The sequence below is a fragment of the Triticum aestivum genome, chromosome 3D, assembly GCF_018294505.1.
Source record: "Triticum aestivum cultivar Chinese Spring chromosome 3D, IWGSC CS RefSeq v2.1, whole genome shotgun sequence".
Classification (NCBI taxonomy): domain Eukaryota; kingdom Viridiplantae; phylum Streptophyta; class Magnoliopsida; order Poales; family Poaceae; genus Triticum; species Triticum aestivum.
In genome coordinates, this window is record NC_057802.1 from 105315235 (window position 1) to 105335885 (window position 20651).

General features: G+C 47.4%; 1 pseudogene; it reads left to right on the forward strand.

The window, feature by feature from the left end:
- Positions 1-11002, forward strand: part of LOC123076181 (probable RNA-dependent RNA polymerase 4) — a 35612-nt pseudogene extending 24610 nt beyond the window's left edge.
- Positions 11003-20651: the final 9649 nt, after the last annotated feature.

Sequence of the window (20651 nt, forward strand, 5' to 3'; positions counted from 1 at the left end):
TTTTATTACTAATTATGTCTCATCAAACAGGGACCATGACCCCATTTCTGGAGAGGTTCTTGTCTAGACATCCTGGGCTGCATTTTGGTGATATACATGTCTTGACAGCCACATATAGTGAGGCTATACAGGATTTTGTGGGAGACTCCAAATATGCTATTCTTTTTCCTGTTTCTGGACCACGATCTCTAGCTGATGAGATGGCAGGTGGTGATTTTGATGGTGACATGTACTGGGTCTCGAGAAACCCACAGGTTGGTCATTGTTTCTGACATGTTGTAGTGAACTGTTTATTTTTGCTATCCTTGCTAACAAACATAATCCTTTGGAGCATATTGCACACTAGTTTATTAGGGAGTATATATATATATATATATATATATATATATATATATATATATATATATTTATTTCGAGAAAACGCAAAGGACCTTTGCGTTTCATTTCATTGAAAGGAAAGAGAGAACAAGCCTCCTAAGAGGTGAGTTTTACAATGCCATTGGCAGATCAGTGCACATCCCAGGAAGTGGCAGGACAACCCCGAGTCCCTGGGCTCCGGCGTTTGCCCAACAGCGGGCCTCGTCTTTGATCCTATCTACTAGCAAATCAATTGAGGGCGTCTCATTGTCAAAGACGCACTCGTTCTTGTGTTTCCAGATCATCCAGGGAACTAGCAAGGCAATGGACCTGAGGGCCTTGCGGCGCGTCATCGGCGTGTGCTTGTTCGCGCGCAGCCACCTTGCCATGACAGTGGGCTCCTGGTCCGGTGGCCGGGTCGGCATGCGAAGCCAAGCCAAGATGGCATACCAGGTTTGGCGAGCGAAGGGGCAGGTCAGGAGCAAGTGCTGGAGTGTTTCAGTGGCTTGGTCACATAGAAGGCACCTGGGGTGATGCTGCAGCCCGCGACGAGCGAGCCTCTCCGCCATCCAGCAGCAATCTTGGTTCGCCAGCCAGTGAAAGAATTTTACTCTTGATGGCGCCCAGCTTTTCCAAATCAGCTTCCAGGACGTGCATCGTGTTGAACCATGGAAAGTGGCCGCATAGCATGACTGCGCCGAGTAGATACCGTTGGCCGTCCACCTCCAGAGCAGCTGGTCTGGTTCATTTGAGAGGATGGTACGGTTCACGGTCTGCCAGATCATGAGGTATTGGCCTATCTCGTGAAGGCCAAGGACTCCCTGGATATCATGAGCCCAGGAGTTCCCTGCCAGCCCTTCTGCCATCGTCCTTGAATTTCGTCGCCGTTTGGGGATGCACTGGTAGCGAGCTCGCGGTTGGACTTTCCGCTAAGCCAGCGGTCCTCCCAAAACAGGGCAGACTGGCCGTTCCCGATAGCCATGGTCGTGGAGGCGAAGAACAGCGCGCGCTCCTCATGGGAGAATTGTAGGTCAAGCCCTTGCCAGGCACGGCCCGTGTCCACGCGGGCGAACCATAGCCATTGCAGCTGTAGCGCCAACCTGGCGCGCTCGAGATCGCGCACACCTAGGCCTCCGTACTCGATGGGGCGGCAAACATGTCGCCAGTTGACGTGGCAATGTCCACCATTAGCAATGGCGCGTCCAGCCCACAAGAAACCCCTCTGAATCTTCTCTAGCTGCTTTAGAGTCTTCTTTGGAGGGGCGAATGCAAGCATTTGGTGCACGGGAATAGCACTGAGCATCGACTTGACCAGAGCAAGGCGCCCAGCCTTGTTCATAAGCCATGCCTTCCAGGTGGGCAGCTTGGCGGCCACCGAGTCAACCAAGGGCTGCAGCTGGGCGGCAGTAGGGCAGTGTGTCGTCAGTGGGATACCAAGGTAGGTAACAGAGAGTTGCACTACCGGGCACCCAAGCTCGGCAATCACGCGTCAGCCGCGAGGTCACCATGGAGGATGGTGGCTGAACTTTTGGCGTCATTCACCTGAAGCCCACTCACCTTTTCGAACAGGGTCAAGATACCCTTGACAGCGGCCACGTCTCCCGGCGTCGCGTGACAGAAAAGCATGACATCGTCGGCGTACAAGGAGATCGTCGGCATGTGCCGACGAGGGTGTAGCTGCTGCAGAATGCCGATGTCAATGGCGCGGCGCATCAATCTGCTGAGGGTGTCCACTGCCAGCATGAAGAGTTGTAGGGACACGGGGTTACCTTGGCGCAGCCCGCTGCGGTACCAAATCGGCGGGCCAGGCTCGCCATTTAGTAGGACACGGGTGTTGGACAACGATAGCAGGATCGCAAGCCACTCCCGGAATCGGTCTCCGAATCCATATTGGCGCAATACCTCGAAGAGGAATGGCCAAGACAGGGAGTGAAAGGCGCGTGTGAGGTCGAGCTTGATCATGATCCGCGGGGCACCAAGTTGATGCAACATCTTAAGCGACTGCCTGACAAGGATGAAGTTGTTGTGGAGGCTGCGGCCGGTGATGAATGCATTCTGGTTGCGGCTAACCAGACTGTCCAGCTTTAGGGCGAGGCGCAGCGAAAGTGTTTTAGCGAAGACCCTGGCCACCAGGTGAATCAAGCATATTGGCCGGTAGTCGCGCAGTTCGTGGGTGCCCGCGCATTTGGGCAGCAGGGTCATGAGGGCCTGGTTAAGCTTGCAGAATCCTCGGCCTCTCAACACGTACAGCTGTTGGAAAACATCCATGATATCTTGCCTTACTATGCCCTAGCAAGCCTGGAGGAACTCCGTGGTGAACCCGTCCAGCCCCGGAGCCTTGTGGGCGGGGAGGCGCTTGACAGCGTCCCATACCTCGTCTGCATTGAAGGGCGCATCGAGGCTCGCGAGGTCGCCCGGGTCAATAAGCTGCTCCAGGTCCATCGTGATGTTACGATTGGCGGACGTGCCCAAGATTCTGTCAAAGTGCTCAAACGCCGCCTGCGCCATCTCATCATGCTCGGTGAGCACATGCTCGTCCACGGCCAGGCTGAAAATCCAGTTCTTCTGCCGACGGAAGGAGCATTGCTGGTGGAAGAAGCCAGTGTTGGCGTCGCCGTCCTTGAGCGTGGCAACGCGCACGCTGTCGGGCGATGGTGCGCTCGAGGGACGCGAGGCCAAGGTACGTACCGACAATCCTCCTCAGTTCGGGCAGTTCCTGACCATCACTCGGATCGGGCGAGCCGGTAGTGGCCCCTACACAATCCTCCTCGAGGCCGAGGCATGGTGGTTGATTTGAGACTCCAAGAGCTTCTAGAGTATTGGCGGCCAGTGGGGTGGCGCCAAGTGGCTCCGTGGGGGGCTCTGTGCATGTGGTAGAAGCGGTAGTAGCCAGCGTGGGGCCGCCAACTGGCTCCGCCTGCACGACCCTGTCCTCCACGACCGCGGCGACAGTTGTGTCCTCAGCCAAAGCACACTTTGGTCTACTTTTGCCCTTTCCTTTTCTGGCACGACGAAGTCGTTGGGCGGGGCCGCGGTGGTCATGTTGACCAAGCTGACCTGGCCACGGAGCCATGGAGCATGTACCGGACGGTACGGACGGCGGCGACGGCGCCGCGTTTTGGGGCACCGGCCATGCCTGGTCGACGGCCACCCCGTCAGCGCGCGCGGGGCGGTTACCAGCGCGCCAGCCCAAGGAATACACGACCATGCCATCGACGCGTCCAGTGGGCTGCGCCTCCGTGCGCCGGCGCTTGCGACCGCGGTGGTGTGAACGCCCAGCACCCAGGCCGCGCCCTTGGTCGTTGCCGTCACGCGCATGGTCTCCGCCAGGTCCGTCGCGCGGCTGGGCGTGTCGAGGTGGAGCTCTGTTCATCTACGCGTGAGACAGGATATGTGAGAGTCCTGATGGTCGGTGCCTCGGAGCTCAGACAAGCCGGGATCTGCTCCACGATTTCCAGGACGGCTGCGCGGCGTATGCTGGCGGGGTCGTGTATGCGCCCAGCCAGACGGAAAACTGCCATGTCTGCTTTGGAGCGAGTGCCGGGGTGGAGACGTTCGATCCAGCAACTGTCCCCGAGGATGTGCTCTGCGGTCGAGAGATGCCACGCCTGGGCGGGTATGCCGCATAGTTCCAGCTCAACGTTGTACTCGAACTCGCCGGTGCCCGCATGGGCGAGCTTGCTCCAGGGGCGAGAGGGGGAAGCACGGAGAGCTGATGAATGGTCACCGTTGAAGCGGCGCATGGTGGTGCGCGAGTTGAAGAGGATCAAGAAGTCCCCGGGGTGGACATGAACCGTGAAATCTCCATCAGCAAGCTCGAGGGAGGTGAGGAGCAGGTCAGCGACCTCGGCCGCGGACACCTACGGCTGGTTACCGGAGATGGAGGCCACCATCGCGCGCGACAGAACCTCCTCTGCCTCCTCCATCTCAACGAAGTGTGACATGATGACCCTCACCGGCTCGAGCACATGCGGTGCGGGTGTGATGAACATCGGGGCAGCGAGAGGGGGCGGGGGCGGAGGCGGGGCCTGGGGAGCACGCGCCCTTGCAGCGGGGCCAGCGCGGCTGGGGCCGACGCAAGCTTGCAGGGCGGCTTGCCTTGCGGCCTCCTGGCGCTGAGGGGTGCAGGAGCGTGAGTCATGGCCGGACAGGAGGCAGCGGCGGCACCTGACATCGTTGGTGCAATCACGCACCCAGTGGCCTTGGTCAAGACAGCGGAAGCAGAGTCCGGCGACCTCCTCTGGGGAAGGGCTGCGCCGTCGAGGCAGCAGAGGGTTGGGCACATCGTCTTGTCGGGGGCAGCGGCGGCGGTTCCGGCGTCGCGGCTCTTGGAAGCCATCTGCATCGACCTGGACGCCGCCCGGGGCGCGGTGCACCTCGGAGCGGGGGCTGAGGCGTCTCGCAGCGGGCTGTCGAGGAAAGACGGCGACGGCAGCACGTGCGGGGGCTGGAAGCGCGAGTCGCGCGGAGGTGACCGGTGGGGTGCGTGCGACGTTGCTGTACGAGCGCGTCGAGGACTCGCTCTCCGAGTCGAACCAGCGGTCACCGGAGGACACGCGGTCGCCGGAGAGGGTCGCTCGGAGCTTGAGGGCAGGTGGGCTAGAAGGTAACTATTCATATTTCATATAATCCTAGAGCATGGAATTTGGGATGCATTGCTGATTTTATTTACACAGGGTTTCTGCAAGTTGAATTCCGGTCCTACTTACTACACGCATTGCTGATTTTATTTATACAGGGTTTCTGCAAATTATATAAAATGCATATTTTTGTCTCACTTCAAAATAAAACAATGATATTTAAACGTTACCATCTAGTGGATAAATATAACATCAAATAGCTAATATTGTTTCTGAAAGTTGCATCATTCAGGATATAGCCTAAATTTACCACTCATTTGTTCCTATAATCTTTCCTGGTATTTTTAACAGAAAGGTACATTTGATCCAAATGTGTTGACTTCTTTTTAACTCGGCTAATGATACAAATTAGGTTTTGTGTCCTTTAGGGTTACCTTTTTTTGTTCTAAAATATAAAATACCTTGCGTTGGGTTTTCAGAAATTGTTAGTGTATCTTTGAAGCATCATTTTGTTAATTAAACTGCCCACCTTTTCCCCTCACCATGAGCTTTTGGCTGCACTGGTTGGTTCTCAATATGGTATCAAAGCTAAGAGGTCTTGAGTTCAAGAATTGACTCACATATTTCTTTCGATAGAACATACAGCCCACTTGCAATTGGGGTCTTATTGTCTTAGGCATCAGAGAGTTCGACTTGAGGGAGAGTGTTGAAGTATAAATGCTGAGAACATATAGTTCACTTGCAGTTAGGGTCTTATTGTCTTAGGCATCAGAGAGTCCCACTTGAGGGAGAGTGTTGAAGTATAAATGCTAAGCTTTTGGTTGGTGCATGATACTCAATAAGTTTGGCACCAAATTGTTTTGGACTATTGGTATGACATCATACTCTGCGCAGCATTGTAACTATCATTAAAATGACCTTTTCAGTTATTGAAGTACTTCAAACCATCGGAACCATGGGATCCAAGAAACCCTCCAAGGAAGGCTAAACAAGAGAAGCCTCAGGATTATGATGAATCCAAGCTAGAACACATTTTATTGCGTGAATTTTTTAGAACTAGGTTTACACCAAGGTATTATTTACTCGTAATATTTTTTTTGCATGGGCACTTAACTCAGCTATTTCTGTTATGCATCTAAGCCCGCAGAGCGTCTTGACATTGAAAGGCCATCGGAATTTTGAGAAGGCCAAAATACCTAAAATGTATTGTTCGAGTTACCTAAACTGTATTTTTAATATACAATGGTCGTCTCATTTACCAAGTCTGGACATAAACTGACAGGATCCAGGTCATGTGGCGAAGATCGTACAAATCGACATGTGTACACCTATAATGAAGTCAATTATGATTAATAAGTGTTGAAGTGTATATGTGGATTGCCTAACCCTTTCTATCAGTTCGGACTTTTGGTTGCGTTGGTAATGCATGAAGCTTAACATGGTATCAGAGCCTAAGGTCTTGTGTTCAAGTCCTGGCTTTCGCAGTTTATTCAAAATTTGCTGCTACCCCCCTCTTATGTCCACGTATAGGCCTCTTGAGCCATACCTCTGAGTCTATTCACGTGTTGACTTCCCGCGTCACACGTGAGAGGAGGTGTTCTGTTCACGTGTTGACTTCCCGCGTCACACGTGAGAGGGGGTGTTTTATTCATGTGTTGACTTCCCGCGTCACACGTGAGAGGGGGTGTTGAAGTGTATATGTGGATTACCTAGCCCTTTCCATCAGTTTGGACTTTTGGTTGCGTTGGCTAGTGCATGAAGCTTAACAATAAGATTCTACCACATATTGAATTACTCATCATACCTTCTTGGACCAAGATCATTGTTATTAAGAACTTTACATCATAATCATACATTAAGTTCTAGTTATAGATAAATTTGTTAAGAGAAAAGGAACAATGTTGACATATGCTACCGTTTCAAAATATTATGTCCTATATTTACAGTGTCCAGTAAAAGAAGTATTGGTTATTTGTTTACAGATAACATCACATATATTTTGATATTACATCTGCTCAGCATGTTGTAGTTTCCTAGTTTTGCCATGACCATTTTGTAGACCCTGTATTATATATGACCTATGCAAGTTATGTGGTCTAACGTTGTTTGAGATTTTTCCTTTCTTCAGTTATGTGCTGGGTGCAGCTGCAGATTGTTGGCTGGTATATATGGATCGGCTACTGACATGTGAAGTTCAAGAAGACAAAAAAGAATGGGAGCCAATAAAGGCTAAGATGCTTGAATTGGTTGACATTTACTATGAGGCTCTGGATGCCCCGAAAAGTGGGAACACGGTTTGAAATCCTCTGTTGATATACACTATAGTTACTGTAATTTTTACTGTTCACCTACTGGTACGGGATTAAACATCCAAAAACGTTATGTGTTACAGAATTAGTGGCGATGAGTTAGTAAGGATGGACTTTAATTGTGTAGAGTCCAATTATTTCTTTAGTTGAGTGCTTGAGTTGGGATATAAAGAAATGGATCAAAGCCCTCTATAAAAAAGGTAGCTAGTAGTTGGATTAAGAAAAAGAATGTAGCAACCCTCCCTTCCAGTTGCTAATCCCTATCCTCTATAATTTTCTATCCCTACTACTGCTACCCTTCTTCACAACCATGATATGAACTCAGTGGATGATGTATGGTAGAAAAATTCGATATAAATGCTACTTCCGTCCTGGTTTATTGGTCCTCTTCGTATTTTGTGTCAAAATTTGACCATACATTTAACTGACAAAAGGTCAATGCATGTCATAAAAAAATTATATCATTGGATTCGTATTTGAACATAGTTTCCAATGATACTATTTTTTGTGACATGCATTAACATTTTGTTAATTAAATCCTTGGTCAAAATTTGACAAAAAAATACTAAGGGGACCAATAAACCAGGACGGAGGTAGTACTGTGCAATGTGTATGATGATGATGAATCTGTACATGTGGCCCAGGGGGTTCTGGAACACCCCTATCCTGTTGTAACAGGGAAAGACTTGGCATGGATATGTCATGTTCCTTATGGATTTGGCACTTAAACCAACTATAAGGAGATTTTCCCTTAGTTGCTCCATCTAAGCCCAATCAAATCAAAGAAAGATCACACCTTACTCTTCTAAGAGAAGACATCTATATAAAGGACCCGGAGGCCTATGCGGGAGGTATCTTACAATGACAACTCAACTCAAATCACAACACAACACAAAGTTAATCAACCACCGATGCAATTTACTAGTGTACTTTTAGCTAATATTGGTGACTGGATATGTGATGATCCAGGTACAGTGACGATGTAGATTACATAAAAAACCTGCATACAGTGGATGATTCTTTGTATGCTTTCATCACCAGGACATTAACCGTCTTTCTTAATAGTTTCATTTTGTTTTGCAACAAAATGATATTACATACATCGTACTTCAGCTAAACTTTCTTTCTTCATCCATCTTCCAAATAGATCACTATGCCTCGTCATCTGAAGGTTGAAGTATATCCGCACTTTATGGAAGGGAAAAGGGTTTACACCTCCCTACAATTCCACATCAGTGTTGGGCAAAATCTATGATTTAGCAAAGTCGCATCAGCCTGAAGCAGTTCACCCAATCAATAAGTTGATATTTCTAGTTGGTTATATATGTTTTTCATTTGAAACTGATTTTTACTGATCATGTGTTATATATGTACAATCTGCAACGATTGCTGAGGAAAAAATGTGGAACTTATAGTACAATTATATAATCGCACAGTAGCCAGACTAGGGGCATTTGTGCTGAGCTGATAGCTTTCGAGAGATTATATGTAATTTTATAGTGTCTGTTCACCATTAGTTCCTTGATTTGCTAGAAAATCAAATTTAGGCTCGATCAACCGGCAACACGATAGTGGAATCTTTGGGCCGTTGTGATGCATGTCTGATGTGTCTCGATGATATTTTTTTTACCTAACTAGGTTTGGTGGTTGCCAGTTTCCAGTATACAGCTGACCTCTCTTTTGCTCCTACGTGCTTTGGTTGCACTGAATTTGCAAGTGCTGAAAGTATCTCTGTCAAACAAATAGGCAGTTTCAAGCAGAGATGAATCCTGGCAATCAGGCCACTATGAGTTATGGAAATTCTGGATTTAGCATAACACCATTGGTGACGTAGTTAGATGCATTACAGTAGGACTATCGAGGATAAGTAGTGACCAGCCAGGCGTTTTGCAAACTTCTGTATAGGCTGTAGGGTGAAGATGCACACCTCCGGGCTTTCGGTAGTGCTGTGCTGGGGCAGAAACTCACCTGAGTCTGTAAAACGTAGGTTTTGGGGGAACTGGCTCAACCCTCAAAGGGGTGGTCTATCATATATATATATATATATATATATATATATATATATATATATATATATATATATATATATATATATATATATATAAAATGATGATGTACAAGTCCAATACCAATACGGTATGGTTTACACAGTAGGGCTACAATACGAAGTCTAACACCCTCCCTCAATCTCAACTCACTCCTGTAGTATCTAGGAGGTTGAGATTGCGCCTACAGACCTCAAACATGGGAGAAGATAGAGGCTTGGTGAAGATGTCTGCAAGTTGATCTTTTGAAGAGATAAACCTGACTTGTAGTAGCTTCTGTGCAACACGTTCCCTCACAAAATGATAGTCAATCTCAATGTGTTTAGTCCGTGCATGGAACACCGGGTTTGATGACAGAAACGTAGCACCGATGTTGTCACACCAAAGGACCGAAGGATGTGGCTAAGCAACTCCTAGCTCTCGAAGTAGGGACTCAATCCATATAAGTTCGGCAGTCGCATTGGCAACCGACTTGTACTCAGCTTCTGTGCTAATGCTCTTGTGACTGCGCTTGGTCGTGATTTTGCAGTTAAGGATTTGGGACAGCTTCATTTCTTCCTGGGTATTGAGGTTGCTCATCAGTCTCGTGGTACAAGTCCAATACCATGTAAAACGTAGGTTTTGGGGAACTGGCTCAACCCTCAAAGGGGTGGCCTATCACATATATATATAATGATGACGTACAAGTCCAATACCAATACGGTATGGTTTACACAGTAGGGCTACAATATGAAGTCTAACAGAGTCCAGGTATGCGGAGTAGAGAGAATAGGGAGAAGATCTCTTTCATGATAATTTTTGCTATATAACTTGACAAAATCCAATGGAATATAAAGTTGCATAATTTGTTATACAGCTACAACAGTTAGATATCTCTATCTGATTAATTCACAGCGGTGGGAATTCGATGGTTTTAGTCCTTATCCATCTAGGCTGTTTATGCATTTCTAGTTGCGTCTGTTTGGGTAAGAAAGATGCACCCTAGCCATGGCTGTGCTAGGAGTTAAGCTGGGAACATAAATTAATAAAGCTTATAATCTGGTTAGAAATAAGGCAAGGTCAGTTAGCACTTTCATGCCAACTATCATCAGCAATAAGGTAAGGTCAGTTAGGACTCTATCATCATGACGTTCGTCTTGTTCACTGTCTCCATTCTGTTCTTTTTCAGATATAACTCCGCTGACATGCTTCACCGAGGAAGTAGTAGCCGAAGAACGCAACATGTGGGGTCTACGTTACGACGAGTATCGGAGAGCGAGCACATTGCTATTGGACAGTAATCGCCCAATCTCTAAAGAAGAGAAGAAGGCGAGGTTCCGGGAGCTAGACCAAAAATACAAGCAGGTAAAGCGTGGACCAGTCCACTGCTGGCTAACAAAGTCGTGAGAACATCATGCATTCCCTGACGGGCTCGTGAGAACTGGGTTGGGCTGCAATGCAGATGCTGTACGACGCGGCGGAGCTGGAAGAGAGCCACAAGCACCCGTTCGCCGTCTACAGGGAGGCCTGCGCGATCTACCATCTGGTGTACGAGCACGCGGCGCGGTGCCGGTGCGATGACGAAGGAAGGCGTGTCGAAAGGTGCGGCTTATCGTGGAGGGTCGCCGGCCGCGCGCTGTGCGAGTTCTACGTGATCAAGCGCCGCGGCGACAGGGTGGTCGCCGACATGCAGGTCCTCCGCGACGCCTTCAGGAAGGATCGCGGTGCGTAGCATAGCTTGCATGCATGCATGCAGAGTACGGCTTTAGGTGGAATATCTGATTATCTATGTATGTACAGTACGTAGTAGTAGCAGCAGTGTGGTGTACGCGTACAGACCTGTGTACAAGTTTGCATTACTGGTGCATGTGTATTTGATGGATTATGGATGGGCTTAGGCCCATATAAGACAATAATTCCTAGTTAATCTCTAAGGCCCATGCATGTGTACGCAAGTGGTGGGAAGTGTGGGAAGTTTAGTACCGACCTCTTTATAAGGGCTGCTCTACCACTTGCTATTGGGAGCTTGGGAATAGGAGCTGTACACGCACGCTCCTTCTTCTCCGCCGCCTGCTCGCCACACCACGCCTCGTCACGACGCGCGCGCGCCGCGGGTTGCGGTAATTAATGAGTCGCTTACGGAAGCGTCACTGTCCGAGACATTGGACCATGGGCTGTTCGCGGACTCGATCGTGGGCCTGGCCCAGGCCCATCTACCTGACGGCCTATATAAGAAGGCGTTGGCCAGTGGAGTGAACCCTAACTCAGTTCACTCACTCCCTCTCGTACAACCCTAGCCGTCATCTACTATTCCTCTCTCTGTGCTGCTTCCGGCGATCCCATCCCGACGACCGCGTGCATGGTTGGTTGGGAGAGCAGGTGCCTCTGGAACCCTATTGTTCGAGATCTTGCCCGGGAGAACGGCAATAAGGTTATTGGGGAGCGTCTCGACGCGATTGCTCCCGATCCGTCCCCGTCTCCGTCCGCCTCTGCTTCCACTACTTCCCCTGCATCGACTCCATGGCTGACGACGAAGCCACCAAGAAGAAGGCCAAGGCCGATGCCGAGGCTGCCGCTGCCGTCGCCGCGTTGGCCTGGCCAACCGGAGGGTATGACTCGTTCATCCCCTATTTGCTCGTACATGTGCTGGCCGTATATAAGCTGCTCATAGATGTTTCGGTTCTATGTACTATACGTGCTCACATGCTTAGGTTTCTGTATGAGATGCATACCGTATTTTCCATGCTTACTTTTTACTCGTGGATTAGATTAGTCAAAAAAGTGCTAATATTTTCAACAATCCAAAAACTTTATTTTAGCCACTTTTTGACTCATGGCTTCGCCGCTACTCTGAAACCGGAAAAGTTTACTGGAACGCATTTTAAGCGTTGGCAGACGAGGACTACCTTGTGGCTCACAGCAATGAACGTGTTCTGGGTTGGTGGTGTGTCTCCCATGGTAACGATTGCTCCTGAACAGGAGAATGCGTTTAGGGAGGCAACCACCATCTTTGTGGGAGCCGTTCTTACTGTGATCGGAGACAAGCTAGTCGACGCGTATCTCCATATGCGTGTTGCCAAGAATTTATGGGATGCGCTCGAAGCTAAGTTCGGCGCAACCGATGCTGGAAGCGAGTTGTATGCTATGGAGCAGTCCATGATTACAAAATGGTTGATAACCGTTCTGTATTGGACTAGGCCCATGAGATACAATGCATCGCTAAGGAGCTGGAGCTCCTGAAGTGTGAGTTACCGGACAAGTTTGTCGCGGGTTGCATTATTGCAAAACTCCCTCCTGGATGGAGGAACTTTGCTACTTCTCTCAAGCACTTGAGACGTGAATTCTCTGTTGAGGATGTTATCGGTCATCTAAGTGTTGAGCAGAACTCAAGAGCAAAGGACTCACACGTGAAAGGGGCGGAGGGTTCTTCTAGCACCAATGTGGTGTAGAAGAACTTCCACAAGTTCAAGGGAAAGAACTCTGTCTAGCAGTATACTACCTTCAAGAAGAAGGGTAAGAAGAAAGATAAGAAGATAGATGGCTGCTTCACTTGTGGTTCAGAGGAACATTGGGCAAACAAGTGACCAAACAAGTATAAGAAGCTAGGACAGGACGCAAAGTCTGTCAATGTGACTCTGAGCAACAATGATGCGGCATCAAGGTATGGTAATCTGTTTACCGTACTTTCAGTTTGTCAGTCCACAGATTGGTGGGTTGACACTGGGGCCAATATTCATGTGTGTGCTGATGTGTCTTTGTTTTCTTCTTACCAGGTCACACGAGATTGTTCCGTCCTGATGGGGAACGGCTCACATGCTTCTGTTCACGGTGTTGGCATGGTAGATCTGAAGTTTACTTCGGGAAAGATCGTGCAACTGAAGAACGTGCAGCATGTCCCCGCCATCAAGAAGAATCTCGTTAGTGGTTCCCTTCTATTTAAAGAAGGGTTTAAGTTAGTATTTGAGTCTACCAAAGTAGTCGTATCTCGTTATGGACTATTTGTTAGAAAAAGATATGAGTGTGGTGGTTTGTTCCGCCTTTCCCTGGAAGATTTCTATAATAAAGTCGTGAACCAAATTCATTCCAATGTGAACGAATGTGAGGTTTGGCATTCACGTCTTTATCACATAAATTTCAGTTGTATGACATGGCTAGCTAAGATGAATCTAAATCTGAGTTTCACTTTAGCCAAAGGCTCTAAGTGCCATGCGTGTGTACAAGCAAAGCAACCTCGTAAGCCTCACAAGCCTGCGAAAGAGAGACACCTGACACCACTAGAGCTCATACATTCAGATCTCTGTGAGATGAATGGTGTGTTGATTAAAGATGGAAAGAAAAACTTCATGACTTTGATTGATGATTCCACTAGATTCTGTTATGTGTATTTGTTAAATACAAAGGATGAGGCTCTACACTACTTTAAAATCTACAAGGCTGAAGTTGAGAACCAACTTGAGAAGAAAATAAAACGAGTCCGGTCTGATCATGGTGGAGAGTACTTTTCTTGTGAGTTTGATTTATTCTGTGCGGAACATGGTATTATTCATGAGAGGGCGCCTCCCTATTCACTCCAGTCAAACGGGGTTGCCGAACGGAAAAATTGTACTCTAACAGAGTTGGCTAACGCCATGTTAGATACATCGAGTTTATCCAAGGCATGGTGGGGGGAGGCTGTATTGACATCATGTCATGTTTTGAATAAAGTTCCCGTGAAGGACAATGAGACTACTCCCTATGAGCAATGGGAAAAGAAAAGAACTACACTCTCTTACTTGCGCACTTGGGGTTGTTTGGCGAAAGTCAATGTGCCGATCCCCAAAAAGCGTAAGCTTGGACCAAAGACCGTGGACTGCGTTAATTTGGGCTACGCTAAGAATAGCGTTGGCTATAGATTTCTAGTAGTGAAATATGAGGTACCTGACCAGAAGGTCGGTACAATTATAGAGTCTAAGGATGCTACATTCTTTGAGGATATTTTCCCCATGAGAGATATGCAAATCACTTCTAGACTGGAATCTAAAGAGACTCGTGAACCTGCCATTCTGATGGAATACTATGAACACAAAAATGATGAAAGTTCCACAGAGGATGACGAGGAAGCTCCTGTTAGGAGCAAGAGACAAAGGACTGCAAAGTCTTTTGGTGATGATTTTCTCGTGTACCTCATGGATGATGACACTCCCAGTTCCATTTCAGAAGCTTATGCATCTCCGGATGCTGACTACTGGAAGGATGCGGTCCGTAGCGAGATGGATTCCATCATGGCTAACGGGACATGGGAGATCACTGATCGTCCTTATAGTTGCCAACCATTGGGATGTAAGTGGGTGTTCAAGAGGAAGCTTAGGCCCGATGGTACTGTTGAGAAGTACAAGGCTAGGCTTGTGGCCAAGGGTTATACCCAAAAGAAGAAGAGGATTTCTTAGATACTTACTCACCTGTGGCTAGGCTGACAACCATTCGAGTGTTACTCGCTTTGGCTGCCTCGCATGGTCTTCTCGTTCATCAGATGGACGTTAAGACGGCTTTCCTTAACGGAGAGCTAGACGAGGAAATTTACATGCAACAACCGGATGGCTTTGTAGTAAATGGTCAGGAAAGAAAGGTGTGTAAGCTAGTGAAATCTTTGTATGGCCTGAAACAAGCGCCTAAGCAATGGCATGAGAAGTTCAATACAACTTTGACATCTGTTGGCTTTGTTGTTAATGAAGCTGACAAATGTGTATACTATCGCTACGGTGGGGCGAAGGAGTTATACTGTGTCTGAATGTCGATGACATACTGATATTTGGGACCCACCTCAAGGTCATTGAGGAGGTCAAGGCCTTTCTATCTCATAAATTTGAGATGAAAGACCTGGGCGTGGCTGATGTTATCTTGAACATCAAGCTACTCAGAAATACTGAGGGTGGAATTACACTTTTGCAATCCCACTATGTTGAGAAGATTTTCAGCCGTTTTGGATATTCGGAGTGCAAACTTTCTGCAACACCATATGATCCTAGCGTGCGGATTCAAAAGTTCGAAGGCACGACTGTAGATCAATTGAGATATTCTCAAGTGGTTGGTTCACTGATGTACCTAGCTTGTGCTACTCGTCCTGGCATCTCATTTGCTGTGTGCAAACTGAGCCGATTTGTTTCCAATCCGGGAGATGTGCATTGGCATGTTGTTGAGCGAGTGATGCATTACTTGCAAGGCACTGTGAACTATAGAATTCACTATTCTGGGTACCCGACGGTACTTGAGGGGTATAGTGATTCGAATTGGATATCTGATGCTGATGAGATGAAAGCCACAAGTGGATATGTCTTCACACTTGGTGGTGGTGCTGTTTCCTGCAAGTCTTGCAAGCAGACGATCTTAACGAGATCGACTATGGAAGCAGAACTCATAGCATTAGACACATCATGCGTCGAAGCAGAATGGTTCGAGAGCTTTTGATGGTTTTGCCAGTGGTTGATAAACCAGTCCCGACTGTCCTTATGAACTGTGACAATCAAACTATGAGTGCTAAGGCTGAGAGTTCAAAGGACAATATGAAATCCGCAAAGCACATAAGAAGAAGATTAAAATCTGTCAGAAAATCAAGAAACTCCGGAGTGATAGCGTTAGATTATATCCAGACGGCTAAAAATCTGGCAGACCCTTTTACGAAAGGGCTATCACGGATTGTGATAGAAAATGCATCGAGGGAGATGGGTATGAGACCCACGTAAGTTGCCATGGGGGTAACCCAACCTATGTGATCGGAGATCCCGTGAATTAGAACATGGGAAAACAATCCAGCGGTTAACCGAGGAGAGTATCCTTAATTAACCCACTCCGTTGGAGATGCATAATACTCTCAATTCTGTAAGGCAGGCTGACTTTTGTCTTAATGTGTTCCAAAGCTTATGAAAGCAAGATGCTAACCTACAGAGCATTCTTTGGAGGAACACACCTATGTGAACCCGACTACTGGTCACACAGTCTATGAGATTGGGTGATCTCTAGGAAGCTCATGAGAAGGTACGGAGTATGACTAATAAGCTCCACCCGTGGGGTTTAGCCTTTGGCAGCCACGTATCAGCTGACAATGGGCGAAACTTCTACAAGGCAAACTGACAATTCAAGGCATAGTCCATTGTTCAGTTGTGAAGAAGTCTAATCCCATTGCTCTAGGTGGAAGTTCAACTTAACAGTCTCCACTGAAAATTCTGGTATATCAAACATTGTTTGGAACAGTTGACAAACTTATGTGCCTTGAGATCTGGTGGGAGATTGATGGATTATGGATGGGCTTAGGCCCATATAAGACAATAATCCCTAGTTAATCTCCAAGGCCCATGCATGTGTACGGCAAGTGGTGGGAAGTGTGGGAAGTTTAGTACCATACAACTACAGTAAGAGACCTCTTTATAAGGGCTGCTCTACCACTTGCTATTGGGAGCTTGGGAATATGAGTTATACACGCGCGCTCCTCCTCCTCCGCCGTCCGCCTAGCCTCACCACGACGCGCGCGCGCGTGCCGCGGGTTGCGGGAATGAGCCGAGCCGAAACTTATTTTTGCCGCTCAGAAATGGTTAATTAATTAACGAGTCGCTTACGAAAGCGCCACTGTCCGAGACGTTGGACCGTGGGCTGTTCGCGGAGTCGGCCGTGGGCCTGGCCCAAGCCCATCTACCTGACTGCCTATATAAGAGGGCGCTGGCTAGTGCAGTGAACCCTAACTCAGTTCACTCACTCCCTCTCGTACAACCCTAGCCGTTATCTACTATTCCTCTCTCTGTGCTGCTTCCGGCGATCCCATCCTGACGACCGCGTGCATGGTTGGTCGGGAGAGCAGGTGCCTCCGGAACCCCGTCGTTCGAGATCCTGCCCGGGAGAACGACAATAAGGTTTTTGGGGAGCGTCTCGACGCGACTGCTCCCGATCTGTCCCGTCTCCGTCCGCCTCTGCTTCCACTACTTCCCCTCCATCGACTCCATGGCTGACGACGAAGCCGCCAAGAAGAAGGCCTCGGCCGATGCCGAGGCTGCCGCTGCCGCCACTGCGTTGGCCTGGCGAACCGAAGGGTATGACTCGTTCATCCCCTATTTGCTTGTACATGTGATGGCCGTATATATGTTGTTCATAGATGTTTCGGTTCTATGTACTGTACGTGCTCACATGCTTAGGTTTCGGTATGAGATGCATACCGTATTTGCCATGCTTACTATTTACTCGTGGATTAGGTTAGTCAAAAAATGCTAATATTTCCAACAGTATTTACGTGTACATGCATGTAATTAAAGACGTTCTCCTCTCTACAGAGAGCATGTCCTCTGCCTGGGTAACCCTTCTGCGAAAACGGAGCCCGTCTCTCAACAGCAGTTGGCCGTCCATGTTGCTCTCCAGGATACGCCCGGAAAGGTGCATCACAGTTATAGAAAGAAGCGCCAAAGAAGGGGACATGGAGCATGTAATCCCGAGCATCAGTGATCCCGGATGAACAGTAAAATCCAAAAAAATAGTATTTTTTTTTTAAATCTGAATTTTTTTTTCAAGAAACTTTGATGGTTTTTCTACCTGCATGCCAATTTTCATGATGAAATAACATTTGTGGAGGTCTCGGCAAAAAAACAAAATCATGCTCCAAAAAAACTGTTTTTGGAAGCATTTTGGAGCATCGATTTTTTTCAGAGACCTGCATGAATGCCATTTTGTCATGAAGTTTTGCACGCATGTAGAAAAAACATCAATGTTTGTTGCCAAAAAAAATCAGATTTGTTTGAAAATTTTAAATATTTTTTCGTGTGTACTGTAGTAAAGGGTGTCTGTGAGATCGAGCTCACAATAGCACTTTCACAAAGAAGGCTTATAACCAACGGCTAAAACTTGAAAAAAGGTGCATCAGAGTTATAGAAAGAAGCGCCAAAGAACTGTTGAGACATCTGTAAGCACCGTAGAAACTACTTTTTTTTACAATAACCACCTCTTTTATCAATTGGCTACGATCGTATCATCGGAAGTACTAGTAATAAGAGGAATTACAGCCCCTGGGGCAGCATCCATCCAAACATTAGGAGGAGTAAATTTAGCTATCCTAGATACTCATGGGCAACCTTATTGTTCTGTCTATGAAATGCTCATAAATAATACGGGTAAAATCTAAAGACATAAAATTAGCAGTCATCAAAAACAACACTCGCCACCGAAAAAGAGTATCCCTCCTGAAGTGCAGCGACGACCTTTGGACTGTTAGAATTCAGCTGGATCCGACGATTTGGGCTAGGTTCATGCCAAACCTTACTGCAATCGCTTCAACTGTGAAGGCATCATAACAAATTTCGAGCCTTTCATTAGCAGCCACAATAAATTGACGTGTGTGGTCTCTAAGAATAGCTCCAACAGTTCCTTTTGTTCGCACACGAACATGTCACCGTATACCATCGACGACGGGGGTGATGCACCGCAACTCACGTCTAAGGAGACCCGACCGGAAGCATGGTACGCAAGCAATCAGGCGGGCGCTTTTATAGACCCAAAACCCCACACGCCCGGGATGGACCCCATCAGGGCGCCCGACGGCTATGGGCTGCCCTAGGTCGGCTTGACCGCCCCTAGGGCCTCGAGGTTCGTCGCCCTGCAACAAGAAGAACGAACGAAGAACGAGGAAGAAGAACTAGGGTTAAGGAGAAAGATAAAAAGATAAAAAGGGGCAGATGATTTGACGATTTTGTGTTGTTCAATCGGCCGTCACCTCTTATCTATTTATGAGGCGGCTGGACTTCCCGTACAAGAAAAGGACTCCAAATCCTTTCCAAATCTTTCCAAAATCAACCGAACTCGGATTTAGGCAAATTTGAGACATCAGTTGAGTTTTTGACTTTCACATGCCACAAACGACCTCGGATGAAGATGCGCCCAAAAACAAATTAACCGTCTCGACGATACGAACAATTTTCACGTTGAACGCTTTTCGATTCGAGGCCATCCTCAGGGCCGAATCGCTCGTGCAAGCCAGACTATTATTCGCGCTACCATGTCTGATGGGGCGTGACACTTTTGGCTGGCCGCACTCAGGTGGCTCTAACTTTTACACACGATCACGGATTGAAACGATTTTTATACCAAAATCGACCGTTTCGACGAGGCGAAAACAATTGTGTAGAAAGTTTTCTCATTTGATGCCGTCCTTGAGGCGTAATTGGCCGAATAGTACAAAATCAGTATTTCGAACACAACTTCGGCCTTCGAGATGAGATTAGACGGTGATGGCCCAAACTTCAAAGATGTTCATGTCGACAATACGGGACTTTTCCATGAAGATCACTTCTCCATTTGAGACCATCTTAATTGTATTTCATACCATGCCAAAATTTGGTGTCAACACCTTCTAGCGAGTCAGGGTCAAAACCCACATTAACATTCGGTTTACATAACCAAGCCTAGGTCTGGTCCAAGCTTCTATACGAAGTTTTGTCTTAGGTGTACAAGAGAGGGTAAAGTTCGATGGTAGAGCTCTTACTGCCAGATTGATTGGGTCTGCATTTTGTATGTCTCCCCCATGTGTTAATTTCCGACGTTCCCACCACAAATACCAGCAACAAGTGGCCACCGCCCTGTTTCATTCGAGTGCCTTCATTATTTCATCATGATATCCCAACAGTTTCCAAACTTCTGCGGCCACCGGGCATTCAAACAGTAGGTGTTGAATAGTTTCTGAACCTAATTTGCAGGAAGGACATTCGGCCTTGATTTTAATATGTAGATCAGCTAATATCGTACGACAGCGAATAGCACTCCATACCACTCCATATGAAAATTTTGATTTTCGATGGGCATTGGAGGCTCCATAAAGAACCCCACTTCGTATTTGGTGATGATAAGCTATTACTAGTAGCATGTAGATTATTCCCAAAGTGGTGCTCCCAAACAGCATCATAGGCGGACTGAACCACGTAAGCTCCTGTTTCTGACAAATTTCAAGCCAAGAAATCTGACACCTCATGTACAGGTAGAGGAATTGCAAGTATTCTTTGAGCATCAACATGGCAAAAAGTCTGATTCACCAGATCTGTATCCCAATCTCTAGAAGAGAGATCAATGACATCTGAAACGCGGGATAGAAGATGACTACCTCTACTCTCAAATCTTAATTTTTTGTCCATCTCCTAGTCTTCAAATATGACCGTGTCTCTATGTATCAACTCCTGCCATTATACTTTGTAATATACAAGAAGCCTTCTTTGCCGAAAAAGGCTTTCGTCCGCTTTATATATAAAGCAACGATCATCAACAACCCGGTACAAACTCACGCCATCACAACACACGCACACACCCAAGGCAGGATACATAGGCGCTGAGCGCAGCAACACCACCCCAAGCACTACAAGACCAACTGGGGTCCTCAGTTG